The sequence below is a fragment of the Pan troglodytes genome, chromosome 3 (assembly GCF_028858775.2).
Source record: "Pan troglodytes isolate AG18354 chromosome 3, NHGRI_mPanTro3-v2.0_pri, whole genome shotgun sequence".
NCBI lineage: Eukaryota > Metazoa > Chordata > Mammalia > Primates > Hominidae > Pan > Pan troglodytes.
Window position 1 is genome coordinate 96,156,330 of NC_072401.2, and position 20,896 is coordinate 96,177,225.

The following is a 20,896-nucleotide window of genomic DNA, read 5'->3' on the forward strand; positions in this document are numbered from 1 at the left end:
TTTTTAGTAGGGATGAAGTTTCACCATGTTGGTCGGGCTGGTCTCAAACTCCTGACCTCAAGTGATTCTCCTGCCTCAGCCTCCCAAAATGTTAGGGTTACAGGTGTGAGCCACATTGCCTGGCTGGGATATGAAAATTTTCTAAAGGCAAAATCAATAGTATAAAAAAACCTAAGTCGAACATTAAGAGAAGATAAGCCTTTGAAAGATAAAATTTTAAATAAATTATTAGCATGTCATAAAGTTTTATTTATTTTAAGACGAAACAAAAATGTTAGTTAATACATGAGAATAGAGGTGTTAATTAGTAAGTTTATGAACCAGACTTCTGTTTATATTCTCTTATGAAGGATAATTTTTGGTTAGTATGAGATTTTATTTCTTGATTATGAGTGTTAATAAAGGCAAGTGTTGGCTGAGCCTGGATGAAATATGAGATGTTTATAACACACACACAATTGTGACAATTCAAATGCAGAACTTTTTGTTTAAACAAATGATTATGGTTGAAGTAGAAGTATAAGCAGGGCCATAATTCATGACACATCCAATTCTTTTTCCTGCTGCAGTCATTAGTCCTTCACCTTCGCAGTAACACCCATATGAGTGCAACGAAATAGACCATGACTAAAGGATTTGGTAAGATCTTGCTCTACAAGAAAACAAAAAGAAAAACAAATAAAACCTTAAGAAAAAGTACTATGAATTACTGCTTAATGAATTCCCTATGCTTACAGAACTACATAGCTAGGCTATGGGGAATTTAACTGTCTGAGTCTTCTTTCATTTCCAAACCAATAATACATTGATACAATGTAGCCTCGGTCTACATTATATAAATTAATTAGAGCCAGAACCTAAATAATTTCCTGGCTGTTAGTTTTAAACAAATGAAAATCTTGGTATCAAGGCTTTCCTGTTGCTACTGTATCAAGATCTATATGACATATATGGTATCAAAACATATATGATATATATGGAATATGGTTATATACAATCTAGCTTGGTCATGGTTACATAGAAAGACTATTCTTTTTAAGTAAGGCTGCTCGTTTTTAAATCACAGTAAAACATAGGAATCTTCAACTCAGAAGTCTATTTTTCCATGGGTATGCTGAAATAATGCTTTCAAACTATTACAAATTAACTGAAAAGGTAAGTAGTAAAATAGAATAGGTTTATGTCTTTGTGGTGTAACAGACAGTAAAGCATGTAGATAATTGGATTCCAAACCTTGCCCCCTCCCTGAGGGCTATATATGCCCACTCTTCTACTATACTCCCATGGGGAAGTCATCCTGGAGCATGAAGAGCATTAAAACAGCAACAGTGGCCACAAACATAATATTGAGATTATTGCCTTGGTTATCTCTATACTAATTTTATGTATATTATATACATATCGATCTGTCTTCACAAATGCTGTGTACCAAGTACAAAATTTTCAAGTTGCTAAATGTAGAAATTAGGAATATCAGTAATTTTAAGGTTATGATGAGTTGCAGATGTAGTAATAATTCATGTGAGATGTTCTGTCGAATGATTTGAAAGTCATTAAAATCCCTCACCCAGAAATAAATCCATGCATTTACGGTCAATTGATTTTTGACAAAGATGCCAAGAACACACAATGGGGAAAGGAAAGTCTCTTCAGTGAATGGTGCTCAGAAAACTGAATATCCACATACAGAAGAATGAAATTAGACCCTCATCTCACACCGTATCAAAAACATTAACTCAAAATCTAAGACCTAAGACTTAAATCTAAGATCTGAAACTGTAAAACAAAGAGAAGAAAACACAGGAGAGAAGCTACATGACATAGGTCTGGGCAATGATACTTTGGATATAACTCTAAAAGCCAGGTAAAATAAAAACAGATGAATGAAATTATATCAAACTAAAAAGCTTCTGCACAGCAAAGGCAACAATCAATAGGGTGAAGAGACAACTCATGGAAGAGGAGAAAATATTCAGAGATCATACATCCGACAGAGAGCTTACCATCTAATAAGAGATAATATCAAAACACATAAGGAATTCATCTCAATTATAAGAAAACAAATAACCCAATTAAAAAATGAGCAAAGGACCTGGATAGATATTTTTTTAAAAGAAGATATACAAATGGCCAACAGGTTTATGAAAAAATTCTTGCCATCACTATTGTCAGGGAAATGCAAGTTAAAATCACAATGAGATATCACCTCGTGCCTGTTAGAATGGCTATGATTGAGAGTACAAAAGATAAGTGTTGTTGGCAAGGATGTGGAGAGGTAAGGCTTGTTGGTAAGAATGTAAATTAATATAGCTATTATGAAAAACACCATGGGGGTTTCACAAAAAATTAAAAATATACCATATAATCCAGCAATCCCACTTGTGGGTAATGTCTAAAGGATATGAAATTGGTATGTCAAAGAGTAAAATGGTGGTTACCAAAGGCTGGCAGGTGGGGGGATTGGATAAATGTTTGTTGATGCATACAAAATTTCAATTAAAATAAATTATTTCAAGATATCTATTGTACAATATGGTGACTATAGTTAATAACAATGTATTGTATCTTTAAAAATTACTACTAGAGGCCGGGTGTGGTGGCTCACAGCTACAATCCCAACACTTTGGGAGGCTGAGGCAGGCGGGTCATGAGGTCAGGAGATCGAGACCATCTTGGCCAACATGGTGAAACCCCGTCTCTATTAAAAATACAAAAATTAGCTGGGCGTGGTGGCACGTGCCTGTAGTCCCAACTACTTGGGAGGCTGAGGCAGAAGAATCGCTTGAACCTGGGAGGCTGAGGTTGCAGTGAGCCGAGATCGTGCCACTGCACTCCAGCCTGGTGACAGAGTGAAACTCTGTCTCAAAAAAAAAAAAATTACTACTAAAATAGATTGTTATTATTCTCACCACAAAAATAAGAGAAGGATGTGAGGTAATGCATACGCTAATTAGTTTGATTTAATTATTCCACAATGTATACCCATAGCAAAACATCATGTTGTACGCCATAAAAATATACAATTATTATTTTTCTATTTAAAAAATCTGCCCTCATTGTCATAAACTTTTTGGTTGATTGCTTTCTCTTCAAAAAAAGCACCGTAACTAGGGCAGAATAAGGCAGCAACTTTATTAATGAGTGTTCAAAGGCAAAAGTAGCTTTTCTCCAAGTGGATTTTTCACTGTCCAGGGAATGTTCATCATGCTTATTCAGTATCCTTGGCTTATTAGCACTATTCAAAACTCTGTCTCTAGTTTCTGTATCATGTGCACAGTAGACTATTGTCACTGGGCACCAGGCTTCTTGTCGGCTTTGAGAATTCTCTCTTGCAAAGTTAATACTGGAGGTGAGAAGGCTTATGTATTTCCATTTGAGAATTCATATTAAAGTATCAGCGTGGTTTTTTATTTATTCTTTAATTCTGACCTATATGTCCTCAATATAGGTAGTATGATCTGTCTATTCACTGGGCATGTATGTAATGCTGGTAAATGTGCTACAGAGTGTGCTAAATGCTAGGCACAAACATGCAAAGATATAGTCCCAACCTCAAGAAGTTTAGCAACTAGTAGAGGAGAAAGGTACACGGAGAGAGGAACAACACACACTGGGGCCTTTTGGAAGGTGGAAGGTGAGAGGAGGGAGAGGTGCAGGAAAAATAACTAGTGGGTACTAGGCTTAATACCTGGGTGATGAAATAATCTGTACAACAAACCCCCATAACACAAGTTTACCTATGTAACAAACTTGCACTGTACCCCTGAATTTAAAATAAAAGTTAAAAATAAATGACTGGGCGTGGTGGCTCGTGTCTGTAATCCCAGCACTTTGGGAGGCCGAGGCAGGTGGATCAGTTGAGGTCGGGAGTTTGAGACCAGCCTGGCCAGTACAGTGAAACCCCGTCTCTACTAAAAATACAAAAAACTAGCTGGGCATGGTGGCGTGCGCCTGTTTTCCCAGCTACTTGGGAAGTTGAGGCAGGAGAATTGCTTGAACCTGGGAGGTGGAAGTTGCAGTGAGCCGAGATTGTGCCACTGCACTCCAGCCTGGGCGACAGCGAGACTCTGTCTCAAAAAAAAAATATATATATATATATATGTGTGTGTGTGTGTGTGTGTGTGTGTGTGTGTGTGTAAAATAAAACTTAAGAGTAATTTAGCATGAAACAATTCAGTATAATTTCAATGCTTTAAAACCTTCGACAGAAGGAAAGACAGATGCCAAGTTGTGTTTCCTCACTACTTCTTAATGTTGGAAATTCAACCTAGCATAAAAATTGTATCTTTAACATCAGATGATATTAAAAGTCCTCTATGATACCTGCATGATAGCTTTGTCATTAGCATTTTATGATCTGTGTGTGACATCATGTCCGCAGGTAAAAGCATTGAAGTAACTGTAAGGCAATGAAACATTATAAAATACCTTCAAGCATTAATGGTTTATCTCTTTTGTTTCACAATAACACAATGTTTGAAGGTAAGTCCATAGTTCTAGAAACATCTATCACTAACAGGAAAAAGAACAAAATGATTGATCCATTTAGAAGCACCTCAGTCCATCCACGGATTAGCTTGCACTTCAAACTATAGATAAGTGTGTGTCTATATTCAGAAAGTCTAAGGGGGTGTTCTAGTTAAGAATGTGAGATATACATCCTAAAAATCCTGGCTTTAAATATCCACTCCATCACATACTGCTCTGAGACCTTGGAAAATTACCTAGTTTATCAAAACCTCATTTTCTTCATCTGTAAAATGATGGTATTAATAATATCCGTGATTAAATGAGATAACAAAATAAGTGCTACAGTACCTGGCACATAGTAAGCAATGAACAAATAATGGCCATTCTTTTAACCGTATTATTATTGTTTTTGTTATTTCGGTTCACTCTAAATTTTATTTGGTCAGTAATAGGACTGTGTGTGTAAGAAGAATCAATTCTGTCCTTATTCTGCTATAATAGCATTTGGTGGGTGAAATAGTAATGCCAGAAATTGATGTACATTGTCATGTTATGTTATTCATCCAGTCTTCATATGTTTATGAAATCTGTAATATACGCTAGGTGTCAGATTACTAATTCTGTGTTTCTGTACTCAAGGAGCTTTCATTTGCATCAAACAACATCTTGGGATACTCTCTGTTCAGGTAAGAATGCTCGGAATGTAAGAATGCTCACACATGCTCAGCAATGTGATTTTTTTGTTTGTTTGAGAGGTTTGCTCTGTCGCACAGGCTGGAGTGCAGTGGCGCGAACTTGGCTCACTGCAACCTCTACCTCCCAGGTCAAGTGATTCTCCTGCCTCAGCCTCCCAATTAGCTGGGACTACAGGTGCAAGCAACCACAACCAGTTAGTTTTTGTATTTTCACCATGTTGGCTAGACAGTCTTGAACTCCTGACCTCAAGTGATCCACCTGCCTTGGCCTCCCAAAGTGCTGGGATTACAGGCGTGAGCCACCATGCCTGGCCAGCAATATGATGATGATTTGATGTCTGTTTTCTACCTGTTGAAGATGATAGTCTTTGAATTCCTCAGCCAGGAATAAAGAAATTTTACCATCATGCCCACCTCGCCCCCAGATAGCAACTCCCATGATTAACTAGCCTTCCATCATCTGGGCCCTTCCCATCTCACACCTCATTCAAATTTCTACTCAGGTCACACTGGTGCCATTTTGCACCACTCTACTGCTTGCCCTAGCCTTGCAGTAAATAAACTTGTGTAGGTTTTTATTCCTGTGTTTAAAAAAATTAATTTAAAATATTTATAAACTGGAAACAAAACCCTATATACTCGCTGCCTACACAGCCCATTTATAGGATGCTAATCTTTGTTTCAACAGATCTTTTTTGGGGTGGCCAATATAGTTGGGAGTCTATAGATGTTCTAAGATTCAGCTTCATGGTTTTTTAACTCAACTGTGAGGTTCTGTTGTCATTCAATAGCCAAAGTATGTTGAGCACCTATTATATGCCAGGAACAATACTGTGTGTTAAGAATGTGCTAAGAGGCCAGGCGCGGTGGCTCACGCCTGTAATCCCAGCACTTTGGGAGGCCAAGGCAGGCCGATCACCTGAGATCAGGAGTTCAAGACCAGCCTGGCCAACACGGTGAACCCGTGTCTCTACTTAAAGTACAAAAATTAGCCAGGTGTGGTGGTGGGCACCTGTAATCCCAGCTACTCAGGAGGCTGAGGCAGGAGAATAGCTTGAACCCGGGAGGCAGAGGTTGCAGTGAGCTGAGATCGTGCCACTGCACTCCAGCCTGGGCAACAAGAGCGAGACTCAGTCTCAAAAAAAAAAAAAAAAAAAAAAGAGAAATAAAAAGAATATGCAAAGGTATAAAATACATGACAGTGATAATGTAGAAGTGTGAGAAACAGCTAACAATATTTTTAGAGAAAGAAATATTTTATGAGTGAAAAGACACTTGACTAGGGTCTAGAAGGTGAAGGCCAGATGATGAAAAGGGCCAGACAGTATAACAGGCAGGAGAAATGGTGGGAGGTGTAAAAATAGTTGGCAAGCAGTCTGTGGGGCTAGAATATTTGGGAGAAGACATGTCTGGAAAAAAAATGCTGAGACCAGATCAGTATGGGCTCTGAAAGTCCTCCCAGAATGTTATGGGTTTATTCTGTAGGCAAATGAGAACTTTTACAGTTTTTAAGCAGGTGAGTTACAATCAGATCTTCAATACTTCATGCTATTCTGACTTACTATGTAAATATCTAGCTTGTGTTAATGAATAGTGCTACTTAACAAAATCACAAGTTTGACTTTGTGTGTTAAAACGAAATTCTGCCACTAGAAAGAAAAGATGTATTTTAGAATGTGATTTCCTCTTTGATCTTTTTTTCCTTCATTCCTATTTTTGTTGTTGTTGTTACTTAGAGGACTCGTTTTCTCTCTTTTTTGCCTTTCCTCCTTTGACTTTGGTTCTGTCATTTTCCTTTCCATTAAAAGTAGCATGAAACTTCCAAGTTTCCTTGAATATTGCCAAAGAGGTTGGGGCTTCATCCTGCAGTATGTCCTGGACATCATTGTCTTCGTGGTTTTGTAGGATGGAAATCTGTATAGCTTTCCATGAGTATCTTCACAGTCTATATTTCAATGCAGACATTAGTCTTACAATTAGGAATATCAAAAAGGAATTCCTACAATGTCTTATAGTTAGTGTGGTAATATTCAATATTATTTCTGATATTAACACCACGTTAAAAGCTTTATGAATTTAAATAAGGCACAGTCTCTAAAATTATGGAATAGAATTTAAATTTCTTTTCTCTACTAGCCTTAAATAATTATATCAATTTAAGAGAGTCTGATGGAAAGAATAGGTTTTTAGTTAATAAGTTTTTAGTAAACTCATCCTTTTCAGGTAGTTTAATCAGAAAATTGCTCTTCATCTGTTTTTGTTACCTAACTTTTCTGTGTTTTTTTCTAGTACAGAAGGAAATAGTTGCTGTATATTTCTTCCTGAGGCACACACTGTAAATATACTGTGAGTCAGGGAAAACACTGAAAAGTTCCAAGGTTGGCAAATCATTTTAGAAGGAAAAAGTCATCAGGAACATGAGACTCTAAAGAAACAGATGTAGGAATTATTTTTATAAGTTTTGTTACAGAATTTTTTCCTTATTTTCTAGTTTTAGGAATCATGTAGGTGTATGGATTAGGATGGTTCAGAATAAAAGATGCTCTAGCTTTAGAAATGTTTGAAAATTCAAAAAACAATATTAATATGACATTGTATTCAAATGTGACTTCAAAGAGATTAATTTATTATCAAGCCCTGCGTAATTTGGCAGCATATAAACATGTGGGTATGATATCCGCTTTTATTAAGAAAAGTTGGAACAATGTTGACAGCAAAAAAAAAGTAAAATCATTTTAACATTTCTACTTCAGTTTTTTCTTTTTTTCTTTTTTGAGACGGAGTCTCTCTCTATCACCCAGGCTGGAGTGCAGTGGCGCCATCTCAGCTCACTGCAAGCTCCGCCTCCTGGGTTCACACCATTCTCCTGCCTCAGCCTCCCAAGTAGCTGGGACTACAGGCACCTGCCACCATGCCAGGCTAATTTTTTGTAATTTGTTTAGTAGAGATGGGGTTTCACTATGTTAGCCAGGATGGTCTCGATCTCCTGACCTCGTGATCTGCCCATCTCGGCCTCCCAAAGTGCTGGGATTACAGGCGTGAGCCACTGTGCCCAGCCTTCTTTTTTTTTTTTTTTTTTTTTTTTTTTTAAGTGAGACAGGTCTTGTTCTGTTGCCCAAGCAGTGGATTGATCATTGCTCAGTGCAGCCTCAAACTCCTGGTGTCAATCAGTCCTCCTTCCTCAGTCTCCTGAGTAGCTAGGACTACAAGCATATGCCACCACACCCAATTGTTTTTAAAATTTTTTTTTAGAGACGGGATCTACCTATGTTGCCCAGGCTGGTCTCAAACTCCTGGCCTCCAGGGATCCTCCCATCTTGGCCTACCAAAGATATTTTTTTCTTTTTAAAAACAGAACCAGTAGCTTAGCTACTTCAGATGTTTTCATAGTTTATGGCTTGTTTCTGTTTCAATTGAGGAGTTCTATTTTTCTTTAACTTACATGTTAGACAAAATTAAATTGCTACAGAACTAGAATTTCTGTGTTATTTCTTCCCATATATAATCACAGTTGTTTTATATAAAACCAAATAAAATGATCAGCAGAAAATATAGTAGATATGAGAGTAATTTGATGTGTATTTTAATTGTGAGGTTATCACTGACATATTATATACCAGAATCAGAAAATATATTAATATATTTAGAAATATATTAATTCAGGCTGGGTACAGTGACTCACCCATGTAATCCCAGCACTTTGGGAGGCCAAGGTGAGTGGATCACTTGAGGTCAGTAGTTTGAGACCAGCCTGGCCAACATGATCAAACTCCGTCTCTACTAAAAATATAAAAATTATCTGGGCGTGGTGGCACATGCCTGTAATTCCAGCTACTTCAGAGACTGAGGCACAAGAATTGCTTGAACCCAGGAGGTGGAGGTTGCTGTGAGCTGACATCTTGCCACTGCACTCCAGCCTCGGTGACAGAGTGAGGCTCTGTCTCAAACAAACAAACAAGAAATATATTAATTCATATTAAATAATTCACAATAAATAATATGTATTAATGTGAATTAATATCCATATTCACATGACTAACAGCATTTATATAAATTATATAAAATTATATTTGTATTGATATTTGTGTTAATATTGAAATTATTCATAATATGTTAAATACAGAATCATAAAGTAGAAAGGAGTCTTAGAGAATTTTAGAGTCTGTCCTTCAACCCCTTGTAGGCACGATCTCCTTCCACAATATCCCATCTCTACCTGTGCTAAATGCTTCTGTGAGGGAAGTCTTGCTACCTTATGATGCAATCCACAGCACAACATGCAAAAATCTGCTTTTGAGCTAAAAGCACCCATTTCTAGCTAGGAAAACCGGGGGAGAGTAGTAAAAGACAGGGAAAAGATCCTAAAGAAGCTTACAACTTGGCAAAAGGCCTAGGCAAGGTGATTAAGCACTGACCCAGAGAGGGGATTTTTAAAAGCCACAGACCTCATTGCTTCCCAGGTCTCTGCTATCACCAGCTTCTTCCCCCAGCAGCTAGCTTTCAGAACCTCAAAAATGCCTTTAATGAAATATAGAGGACTCAAGTACCCTGCTTTTCCATATGTTCTAAGATCAAACGCACACATTATCTTAGATTCAAGATCTTCACATATTTTTGTATAGTGTCTGTTCAATGTCTACTTAAAAAATTATCAGCTGGGTGCAGCAGCTCATGCCTGTAATCCCAGCACTTTGGGAGGCCGAGGCGGGCAGATGGCCTGAGGTCAGGAGTTCAAGACCAGCCTGGCCAAAAGTGGTGAAACTTTGTCTCTACTTAAAATACAAAAATGAACTGGGTGTGGTGGTGCACACCAGTAATCCCAGTTACTTGGGAGGCTGAGGCAGGAGAATCGCTTGAAACTTGGGAGGCAAAGATTGCAATGAGCCGAGATCACACCACTGCACTCCAGTCTGGGCAACAGAGTGAGACTCCATCTCAAAAAACAAAAACCAAAAAACATTCTCAGTGCTATAGAAGCAGTTTAGTGCACTGGTTAAGACTGAGATGCTGCAGCCGACAATTCATGTTTAAATCCTGCCTCTTCCAATTTCTGGCATGGCCGTGGGAATGTTATCTAACTTCTCTGTGCCTTGCTTTCCTCAGTTGTAAAATGGAAATAAAATAATACCTTATTATGAGGCCTCAGGTTGATAATAAATGTGAGCTACTTAGTAGTGTGCCTGTATCATGGTAACCACTCCATAAATGTGGCTTTTATTATGGAAGGTACACATTTCACCAAGTTATTATATTAACAAGCAAAAATTTAAATACTCTGTTTGTTGAGAGGCTTAACTACTTATTTTGTATATGTAGAGTCAACATGTAGCAGTGGACAATAAGACAACCACAGCAGTAGGAACAGAAGAGCAAGAAAAAGATCTCTTTCTTACACTGAAAAATATTTCCTTCACCTGATTCCTAAAATACCATACCTGAAAAGAGGCAGACTTTTATTCCACAATTAGAGAGAAATAGTTTAAAAGCACATGTTCTAGAATGTTACTTAGCATTGTATGCCTTGATTTATGACAATATATTAATGGTGGTCAAATCCTTTACCTTCAGTTTTGAGAGAAGAGGGGGGTGGAAAAGGAAAGTGGTAGGAGTGAGGATATCCATGAAGAGGAAGGAGAAGGGGAGGCTGACAGCATAGAAGCAAGCTGTGTCCCCACGTCTGTCCTATTTCTCTACTTATAAATTCCCCAAATAGTTCAATTCCAGTGGGCCTGGGCAAATGTCTTTCTTAATGGGAAATATGCCTGCAAGTGTTTGAGAGTCCTATATACACTGCCCTGGTTTCCTTATGTAGAAGCAGAGGGGAAAAAAATCTTGCTTTTGCTAAAATTTGTCATGCACCCAATGAAGCCCCTCCTTTCTATTCTTCTCCCCCCAGTGGTCTCTATTTACTTATTTATTTATTTAGAGATGGTGTGGGCATGTGGGGGTCTCACTATGTTGCTCAGGCTGGTCTTGAACTCAAGGGATCCTCCCACCTCTGCCTCTGAGTATCTGTGACTACATGCATATGCCACCACATCTGGCTCCTATGGCCTTTAAAGGCACCAAAATCCAAGGCTACAGTTAGCAATATATGAAGTGTCTTTTGAGTCTGCTGTCTTGGTAGTTACACCATTGTCTTGGTTCAAGTTTTCCTTCTTTCAATGACAGACTCTTAATTAGTTTTGTGCTTTCATTTCTCCCTCTCCAGGTACCTCTAAATGATCTCCTGAAAATCCCAGTCCACCATTTGACTCCGTGGCTTACAAATCTCCAGTGCTTCTCCATTACCTAATAAGGAAAAAATCAATTTCATTAGTATGTTTGAGAAGGTTATTTCTGAACCCTGCTTAGCCTAAGAGAGTCATCTGCTGCACCTTCTCCTCATCACTTGGATAGCAGCACTGAGATACCAGCTGTTCTCTAAACACGCCATGCTTTTTCATAGGGTTCTCCTTGCTTAGGATGTTTATTCTCTTTCTAGCCCCGCTTTGATCTCTAAAGATCCTTCAGGACCCTTATGAAATGTGACTACTCTAGGAAGGTTTTCCTGAGATTTCTAGGCAGAATAGTTCATTTTTCTATGCTCCAATAATTGTGTGTTCATGCATTAATGTACTTCTCATAGAAAGTTCTATATATTTTTTAAGTATCTTGTTTCTTCTGTATTATGAGTTTCAAGAAGGAATGGACAGAGTTTGCCTCTCAAATACGAGGACTTGGTTTGTCATAGGCACTCAAAAATGTTGATTTTTGAATAGCTTCTTTCCAAGGCTCCCCATTCCTGCTTACAGAAATGTTACCATCTAAGGCCCACCTCAAACACAGTCTCCCCTGTACCCCATTTTCTCCCACCTGGAGTGCCTTTTTTTTTCATCCCAAAGACCTACAGGAATTTCCTTTGTTCTCTGATTTGGAATTTTAAAAAATATATTTAAACAAGGTATTTAAAAAAATCTATCTCCTTGTCTGTAAGTTGATTGAAGTGGAATCTGTGTCTTCTCTATCCAGAGATGCCTGTATTCCCTGAATCAGTATCTTATACCCAGCAGATTCTCTGAAGGATATTTGCTGAATGGAGGAGTTAAGCCAAGGAAAGATAATCCTTAGTGCAACTTCTGAAAAGATACAGGTGACAATACCACTAGCTCCAAAACATTCTGCATAATGTCTGCTTTATTTCACTGCAGTTTATGAGTGCTCCAATTCTAAGGGAGATTATACAGCTGTCAAATACAAATTATCAGTAATTCACACAGTAGAAAGGATAGATTCAATCAGGTTTCTTTCCTCTTTAAACTTGCTTAATGTTGATGAGATATTGACAATGATCAACACATTACATTTTTAGTTCTATGGATTTCCAGTAAATTCTCTAAGCTTTTGTATGTATACAATCATAAGCTCTGTAATGAATTATAATTTGGTATCTTATTTTCAATATTTAAAACTCATATTTCTAAACTCATATTTCATTTTCGATAATTTATTATTTTTAGTTAATTACATAATAGCTCATAATTCCTTGCTTTGTCTTTTATTTTAATGGTATAGAAGTTATAATTTCAGTGTCTTCAAGCCCCCTTCTCCCCCCAAAACACTTAGTTAATATGAGGATGGAGATGATGAAAAATTGGATTGAGGACCAGGTAGAAGGTAATTTAGGTAGTCATATGCTTTATTGTTTTGAAAGAAAGGAGGTGGAAAAGGGAAGGGGTGGGAGTGAGGGTATCAGAGAAGAATTGGGATGAGAGTAAAATGAATGGATTTTATCTTGGAATTCTTGGGGCAAGAGGATGAGTACTGGTACTGGGGACTGGAACAGTGGTTGAATAAGGAAGGTCAGATGATGCCAATGACTAATTTCACCTGTTTTGGAAATTTTCTTTCAGATACCTTTCTTCTTCCAGTTTGGCATTAGAAATCACAATGCAGATATATCATGGGGCAAAAAGACCTTTGTGGAGACTCTAACATTGCTTTTATAGAAAAAACATGACCACATTTTCATACACTCAATAAACACTGGGGGCACCGCCTGCTTTAAGTGCAAGCTGCATAAAATAAATTAATACACAAATGAATTTTTTATTGATAAGTGCAAAAAGATTACATTTAATGTTTAAAAAAGATTTAATAGAAACAATTTAAGAAAAGGGAGTAGTTGAAAGAAAATAGTAGGCTAAGAATTGAATATAGAAATAGATATAAAGAAAATTGGAAGAAAGTTACTTCAGGGTGAAAAACTGTTAAAAAAAAAATGACTTAGATCACACACTTGGTGGTGACCAGAGACGGTTTGTCAATATTTTGGAAGAAAAAAATTTTACAGAAGGAGAAAATAAGTAATGCTGGAGGGTGGGAAGCTGAAAGGTATTGAAAGGAAAAGAGTATTTGGAAGTCACGAGATATCTCCCTGGGAAATAGAGTTGGCAAAATGGCTGATTTTAAAGAGGTTAACTATTCTCCCCAAATTTCTGACTGTGAACTAGCTTACTTTGTATTTACCCACTTAGAAAGTGTTTCAACACTTAGACTTAGCAAGGAGACCACAAAGTATAAGACGTTACATACTTTTCCAAAAGAAACACGACTAACTGTAAACTGTCATCAAATACAAATGGAATGGGTTTTCTCTTTTGGGTTTTTTTTTTATTTTTAATTTTTTGGTTGTTGTTTTCGTTTAACGGTTTCAAAAAATATGTAGAAGGGAAATATTTCATTTCCCTTGGACGCTCAACTGTATATATTTCAAGATTCTTAAAACCCCCACCTCAAACTGCAGGCTTAATTTTAATGTGTTCATTTTTTACAAGGTGTGTCAACGTTTTATCAATTTCTGAAAAGTGTCTATGGCCCCGAAAAGTTGAAGTCCACGACATTATATCATCTCTGCGAGCCCTTTCCAGCTCTCAAGGTACAATAATTCCACGAATCTTTGTTCTTCAAACCAGGAGGTTTTCTGGAAACCTTCTTAAACAACCAGGACAGGACCCATGAGGGAAATCTTGGGGATGCTCTGAGCAGCGGACAGGGCTTGGGAAGAGCACCCCTGTACCCGGGCTGCCTCCGGCCCGCACCCCGCCGCTCCCCAAGTCGGCTCCGCACTCCGCACACAGGCGGCGGCGCTGGGGCCGCTCCAATTGCGTTGAGAAGTGTAATCCCTCCGCTAAGTACTTGGCTCTCAGTCTCCAATCACTAGTGGGAGCTGGAGAGGGCAAGTGAAAAAAAAAAATTCCAGAGGCAGCCGAGGAGCGAGAGGGGAAAAAAAAAAAAAAAAAAAAAAAGTCCCGCGGTGGCGGCGGCGGCGGCGGAGCGGCCGCGGCGGCCAGAAGTTGACGGCGCGGCCGGGCGCGGGGCGCGGAGTCGGCGGGGCCTCGCGGGACGCCGGGCAGTGCGGAGACCGCGGCGCTGAGGACGCGGGAGCCGGGAGCGCAGCCGCGGGTAAGGCGCGCGCGGCGGGGCCCCGTCCCCTGCGGGTGGCCGAGTTCCCGAGCGCGCGGGAGGCGGCCGAGCCGGCGAGAGCCGGGCAGAGCGAGGGGCGGCGCGGGACGGGCAGCGGCTGGGTGCGGAGCTGGGCGGCGGTCGCCCTAGGCAGGACGGAGCGCGCGAGGGAGAGGGCGAGAGCGAGGGCGGGCTGCGCGGCCGTGGGGCGGTGGCGGCGGGGAGGGGGTCAGGCGGTGGCCGCCTCGGCTTTGTGCGCGGGCGGCTCTGCCGGGACCCCGAGGCCTCGTGCCTGCGCAGGCGAGGAGTCGGGGCAGCGGCGGCGGCGGGCGGGACACGTGCTTCGGGCTGGAGGGACGCCCCAAGGCAGGGAGTCGGACCTGCGAGCGGAGGGATGGGGCGGGAGGGCGAGCTGAGGGCAGTCGCGGAATCCGGGAAATGGGAGGGAGCCCGGCTGGGCGGCGGGGCGGGGGCCCAGGGCCAGCCCAGGCGGGACCCGCAGGCACCCACCTGCCCCGGACGCCTCCCGAGACCCAGCCTTGCCGTGGGGGAAAGTGCGCAGCGGGCTGGTCCCGGCGCCTTGGACTGGGCTCCGTCTCTGCCTCAGTTGCCTGTCTCTTCTCCTCTCTCTCCTGCTTCTCTCTCTCTATGCCTCTCTCTCAAGTTCTGGGTCTTTCATTCTCTCCCTTTTCTTCCTTTCTCCCTTCCTCTCCTTATTGCTATCCTTTGCCTCTCCCCCCGGTCTCTCTTTCCTTCCGTGCGTCTGTCTCCCTCTCCCCACCGCCTGCTCTGGCTCTCCCAGTGTGTCCCTCCTCTGTCCCTTCATCCTCTTCGCTCTGTCACTCTCGCACAATCTTTTGGTCTCTCTCTCTCTTAAGAGGCTTTCGCTCCCGGTCTTCCTGGCTCCCCTGGCTCTTGCTCTCTGCGCCCATCTCTCTGCTCGTCCCTCTTTCTATCCAGGCTCCGTGTTTCCGCCTGTGTTTCGCGGTGTTGGAGAAGAGCCTCTGGAAGTTGTCCGCTGCGGTGCGGGTCTTACTTCTTTAGAGCTGCACCCCTCCAGCTGGGTCCTGCTGTTTGTTCCGAATGGAAACGCTGCAGTTCCCTTGAGTTATTAGGAACTGCTCTTTTCTTAGCCACCTTTCCACCAAGGTGAGGTCAGTGACTACGAGCGGCCACAAAGGTGCCAGTGAAAGACAACGGAGGAAGAGAGCCGTTTCACTACCTCCAACAGATAAAGAAAATGTGTTAATACCAAACTTACCTGCAGCAAAGCAGAGCCACCTGAGAAAAGGTTCTTGAGTTCTGCAAAGAAACATAAAAGGCTCCACTGGAAATGTGAGGGTTCAGCTAAAAAGTGTTTGCAAATAATTTGAAAAAGCACTTAATGGAAATCTCTTGCTGTGCTAAATTGATGCCAACGAATCTCTGTTTTCTTACATATATTTTTAGGATTCCAGTGACAACTCTCCTAATTATTGTTTTGGGCAAGTTATGGGAAATGTCCTGTGTCAACTGGGACGTTAGTATTTAAGAAAATATTCAGTCTTTGTACTTTATACCCCTTTACACTCTAGTGATCAAGAAGAATTATTTCTAACTGTAAAGAAAATAGTAAAGGATTCGTCAGTAATTTTAAAACATGAGACATTCCGGTGATCAATAATGTTTTTGGAAAACTTTCATTATAAGGATGTTTTGAAGGATGTTACATCTTAGTGAAATATGTAAGTTATTACACACCTAGATCATTGTGCAATGCAAAAAAGCTTGTGTTATAAGCAGATCATAGTAGTGATGTCTTTTTATGGGAAACATAGCTGGGAAATTAATTGCTCTGATTTTCACTGTTTTCTTTAGTCATGCATAATGTACCTTTGTGTTTAGCAAAATATGGCCTAGAGCTACAAAACTTGATACAGTGTGTTATTTGTCCAATCTGAATTACCATTTAGAAAACCACCTTTTCCTTTTAGTTACATGATATAAGTTGATATGATCTCATTACTCATGTGCTAGAGGCTGCTGATGAATTTTAATGGCACTGATTTGTGTTTTTAAATCAAAATGTTAGTTTTTGGTGAGTTAAAATCTTGATTTATGTCATGTTAGTGAATCATCACTATTTATAGGGGCTTTGCCACCTTGTCTGCCAGGTGCTGCCCAGCATTTAGTCTAGGCTAGGTTGTCTGAAATTCCCTGTTAGATTATTGTCCCTGAGTGACGTGCTGCCACGGCCTGCTTATGTATGTTTCTCTAAATGTTCCAGTCGTTAAATAATATTTATTAAAAGGAAATTGACTTAAATTTTTCCTCATAAGCTTTGGGAACTGTGTGAGATGGCCTGATAAAGTATTTTTATTACAGTAAATGCTGATTTATTATTATTTGTTTAAAAGTATAAGGCAGTTTAAAATATGCTTATCTTTTGCCACATATAGCACCTCCTCCAGCTCTTTCTGAGCACTCAACTCGTATTTATCATCCAAATCTAAAGTCAGTTGTCACCTACTCCAACCTAGCAGAGCCTTCCTGATTTTCAGAAGCCCCCTCACCACTGCCTCTGCCTCTCAGGCTTCTGAGTGCCCCTCTTTCGGTGTCCACCTCTGTGCTATATGGTTACTTGCTTGGCGCTTCCTTGTTGGACTGTTATCTCATTGAGGTGAGATAGTGTCCCTTGTTTCTTTTTCTCTGAATTTCAGATGCCCAGCACAGTACCTGGTATGTGATAGATACTCAAGAAATCCTTGTAGGACGATTGGTTCTTTTCCAAATTACCTCTAACTTGTGATACTGATTCTTTGTGGATGCAGTAGCTCAAGGAAAATACTTAAGAATAGTGTAATAGCAGATCATAGACTTAGGATTGAAAGAGTCTTAGCGTGTCATCACACACATTAATAATATTAAAGATGAAGAGGATGAGGCCCAGAGAGTTTGAAAAACCATGCTCAGAAATAGAAAGTGAGGCTAGGATGGCTATGGAATTGAGACTTTACTTTTTTCACGGTGCCACAATTCTTTTCACTGGACTCATGTTTGACTTCTTTCGCTAGAAGTGGGTAAATATGTCTATAATTAGAAGCTGTAAGTTTTACTCTAAACTCTGAAGATTTCTTTTCATGTCATCCAATAAAAGCCATGCATGAAATGTATCACTTTGCATTAACTGATAATCATTTCTGATGCATGTAAGCATGGAGGTAACACCGATCTTTAAGAACCTTGACTCCTAAATTATTTCTATGTGGTAGGCATTGTTCTGGGTGATAACTGTGTTGGGCAGAATTACTATTTCTTACCTGCAAAGAAGATTTAAGCTCTCTGGACTTACATTTTCCGCTGTATAATTCTGTGTGTGTGTGTGTGTGTGTGTGTGTGTGTGTTGAAGGGGGTTAGGGAGAAGAAAAAGGAAGTTTGGACCAGATTAGTGGTCCTTTTTGAAGTTTTCTTCAGAGACTACCAGTTTAACTCCCAGAACAACTGCAAATTCATCTGTTTTACATATCAGACTTCCTGGTAAGCTTTTGTTTTAAAAAAGGCTAACACAGCTTTAAAAAAACTTGAAGACCACTTTACTTGTCCTCCAGTCCCTCTTCCAGTTCTTGAATTTCATAATCAAGATCATTTCTAGCTTTTAAATATGGGTATTCAGAGGATGGTTGGTGAAAGTATTAAAGACAGAAGGAAAAACTGATTTTGCCTTAGAGATACTATTAATAATTTCAGGTTTCCATATGCTGAATTTTATATGATGGCAGAAACTGAAGTAGAATTGTTGAGATATGTATAGGCAGGCCAGAATTCAGGGAAAGGAGGGGTTGCGGCTAGAAAGGTAGATTAAAAAGTCGCTTATATGACTTAATAACTTAAATTGAGTGAAAATAAAACTTTTTAGGCATAGAGTACAGAGAGAAGCCAAGATTTAGGAGTAGACAAAAAGGACATTTTGTTATGTTATTTCTGGGTATTTTTAAAGCCCATCACAGTAGTAAGAAGGGATAATGTATAATTTACATCAGGCAATAATTTGTTTTCATGATGTTCAGGACATCCACTTACATGCTAATATTCTAATTACATTCATTTTTACTGAAATGTTTGAATGCCTACTCTGTGTGTGGCACTGTTATACACTGTGGGGACACTGTGACTATAAGAGACACAGGATCCTTGCTGTCATTGAACTTGTAGAGAGTGAAAACACAATCAGCTATCCACAAACACATAAATAAGATTATTTCCAATAGTGAAATTTGCCATTAGGAAAACAAGACAGGGTGATAAGACAGCATGTGACTGGGCTATTTTATATGAGGTGGTCAAGGAAGGCCTCTGTAAGGATATTCTTGAGTAACAAGAAAGAGCCAACCCCGTGAAGATCTGAAAGAACTTCCTATCAGAGGACGCACTAGGGTTGTCTCTAAAAGTAGCAAGCTAGGCACTCACTGGCCAGGGAGGCTGGACTCAGGCAATTAGAGGAAGTGATAGGAATGAGGTCAGAGAGGTGGCGAGGTTCATAGTATAAAGTATGTATTTTATTCAAAGTACAATCTGTTGAACACCCTGGAGGATTTTAAACAGAGAAGTGAACAAATATGATTTAGCATGTCTGTATATAGTGTGAGCAAGAGTGCCTGAATAAGGCCATGTGGGTGGCTATGAAAATGATGTAGCTGAGAGTTTGTTGGCTTGGCCAAGGGTGGAACCTTGAGAGATTGATCAGACATTGTTCTTATCGTGGAATAGAAGAATCATGGAGTTGAATCATCAGTTTTTTTTTTTTTGCGGGGATGGGGGCTGGGGGTGTGCCAGGATCTACATTGCAGCAATTCACTGGGTCAAGAGTTACTTTTACTTTTGAATTTCAGACCTCAGCACCTTCTTAGAGTTCCCAGATACCACTTCTTTACTTCACCTCAAATATCTCATGGGCTGCAAGCTTCTTCCACGTGAGAGCCTATAGTATGTCCTAGGAAGTGTTGCGGTAAGGTTCTTAGTGCTAGAGATGATTCCTGGACTACACTTAGACGCTTGGTTCTTTCTGAAAAGCAGAGTGGTGAGCATCCTTGTATGAGCATCTCTTCACTTCATTTTCAGTAAAGTGTGTCAGTATAAAAAAAGGGAAGTGAGGCAGAATTCCTCTAATCAGGTCTGAGTGTCATTTTCCTCTAACCCTCAGCTTTGGAAACTTTGGATGCTTCTTGAAAGAATTCATTGTAAAGTCTGCATTGTTAGATCGGGATGTTACACATCATTGTACTCCCGCCCCTTGCAAAGTGCTAGAACATAGTAGGCATTCAGTAAATAGTTGTGCAGTGCTGTTGGATGCACTCTTTTAGAGGCCGGTAGTTTTGATTCAGCTAATTTTATTTTTTCCTGTCTTTCAACAAGGATATGGCTGCATGTGGCGTCAGCTTTGGAAGATATTAAGTAGCAAGTTTGGAAATGAATTTTCTGGAGATTGTATTTACTTATTGGCTAAAGGAAAAAAAAGATACAATCCAGTATATCTGTTTATAACGTTTCTTGCCTGGCTGTCTTGAGATAAACATTTTAGTCATTTTTATAGCAGTTAGATAGATATGAACTTAAACAAGTACAGACACATCTGTCACTAGTTAATTTGATGATTTACGAATGTAAAATGTTTCCAAGGAAGTCTGTAATGATGTTGCCTTTGTCTAAATTAATCTCTTGATAGAAATCAGTGAATTTTATCTAACTAGTACACTTTACGACCATCTATAAAATGTATTAAATTATCATCAATTCTTTTTTCTGAAACAAGCTACTTTTCTGTTTTCCAATACACATTTAGCCATGATAGTCCACATAATGGAGGATTGTCCTGAAATCCTTCCCTTTATTATGGAACGTGGTGCAGTGCTCAGATGGGCTTGCAGACAGTTGTGGCATCATTTCATTTTTATGTATCTAGTAATTTTCTTCCACTGTTTCTTTTGATCTTCTTCAATTTGTCAAGAGTTTCTTCTGTATCTGAATATTCTGTTTTGCCCCATGTTGCCAAAACTGTTCTTATTACCATTGGCTTCTATGTCAGATATATTTTGGTTGCCACTCCAGAACCACTCTCAGCCCTTCTACCTCACGCTGTCTGCAGGGAAAATAACCTGGATGAACAACTTCGACTTCCAAAAAACGTAGGTCACTGGGGAGCCACAGCAGAGAGTAGAGGGAGGGTGGGGAGTGAGGGTATTTATTTCCTTGGCTCCCTTTTTGTGAGATCAGTTTGGGCTGCCTGTATTCCTGCACTAAAAGTCATTGCT

The 20,896-nt window shown here is 39.8% G+C and overlaps 1 protein-coding gene and 1 long non-coding RNA gene across 4 annotated transcripts in view; one reads left to right on the top strand and one right to left on the bottom strand.

The window, feature by feature from the left end:
* Nucleotides 1-213: 213 nt before the first annotated feature.
* LOC134809897 (uncharacterized) lies at nt 214-14,514 on the bottom strand. Its single transcript, XR_010156645.1, has 3 exons — nt 13,939-14,514; nt 11,381-11,456; nt 214-652 (listed from the first exon to the last, which is right to left on the bottom strand). It is a non-coding gene; the product is annotated as an uncharacterized LOC134809897 (long non-coding RNA).
* BMPR1B (bone morphogenetic protein receptor type 1B) overlaps nt 14,440-20,896 on the top strand; it is a 397,543-nt gene continuing 391,086 nt past the window's right edge. For 2 of the 3 annotated variants that reach the window (XM_016951890.4, XM_063809693.1), the window contains exon 1: nt 14,441-14,609. The gene's annotated coding sequence lies outside the window, so the exon portion shown is untranslated. Of the gene's footprint in view, nt 14,610-20,896 lie in introns of all 3 variants that reach the window. The other variant, XM_016951892.4, reaches the window with a different exon arrangement.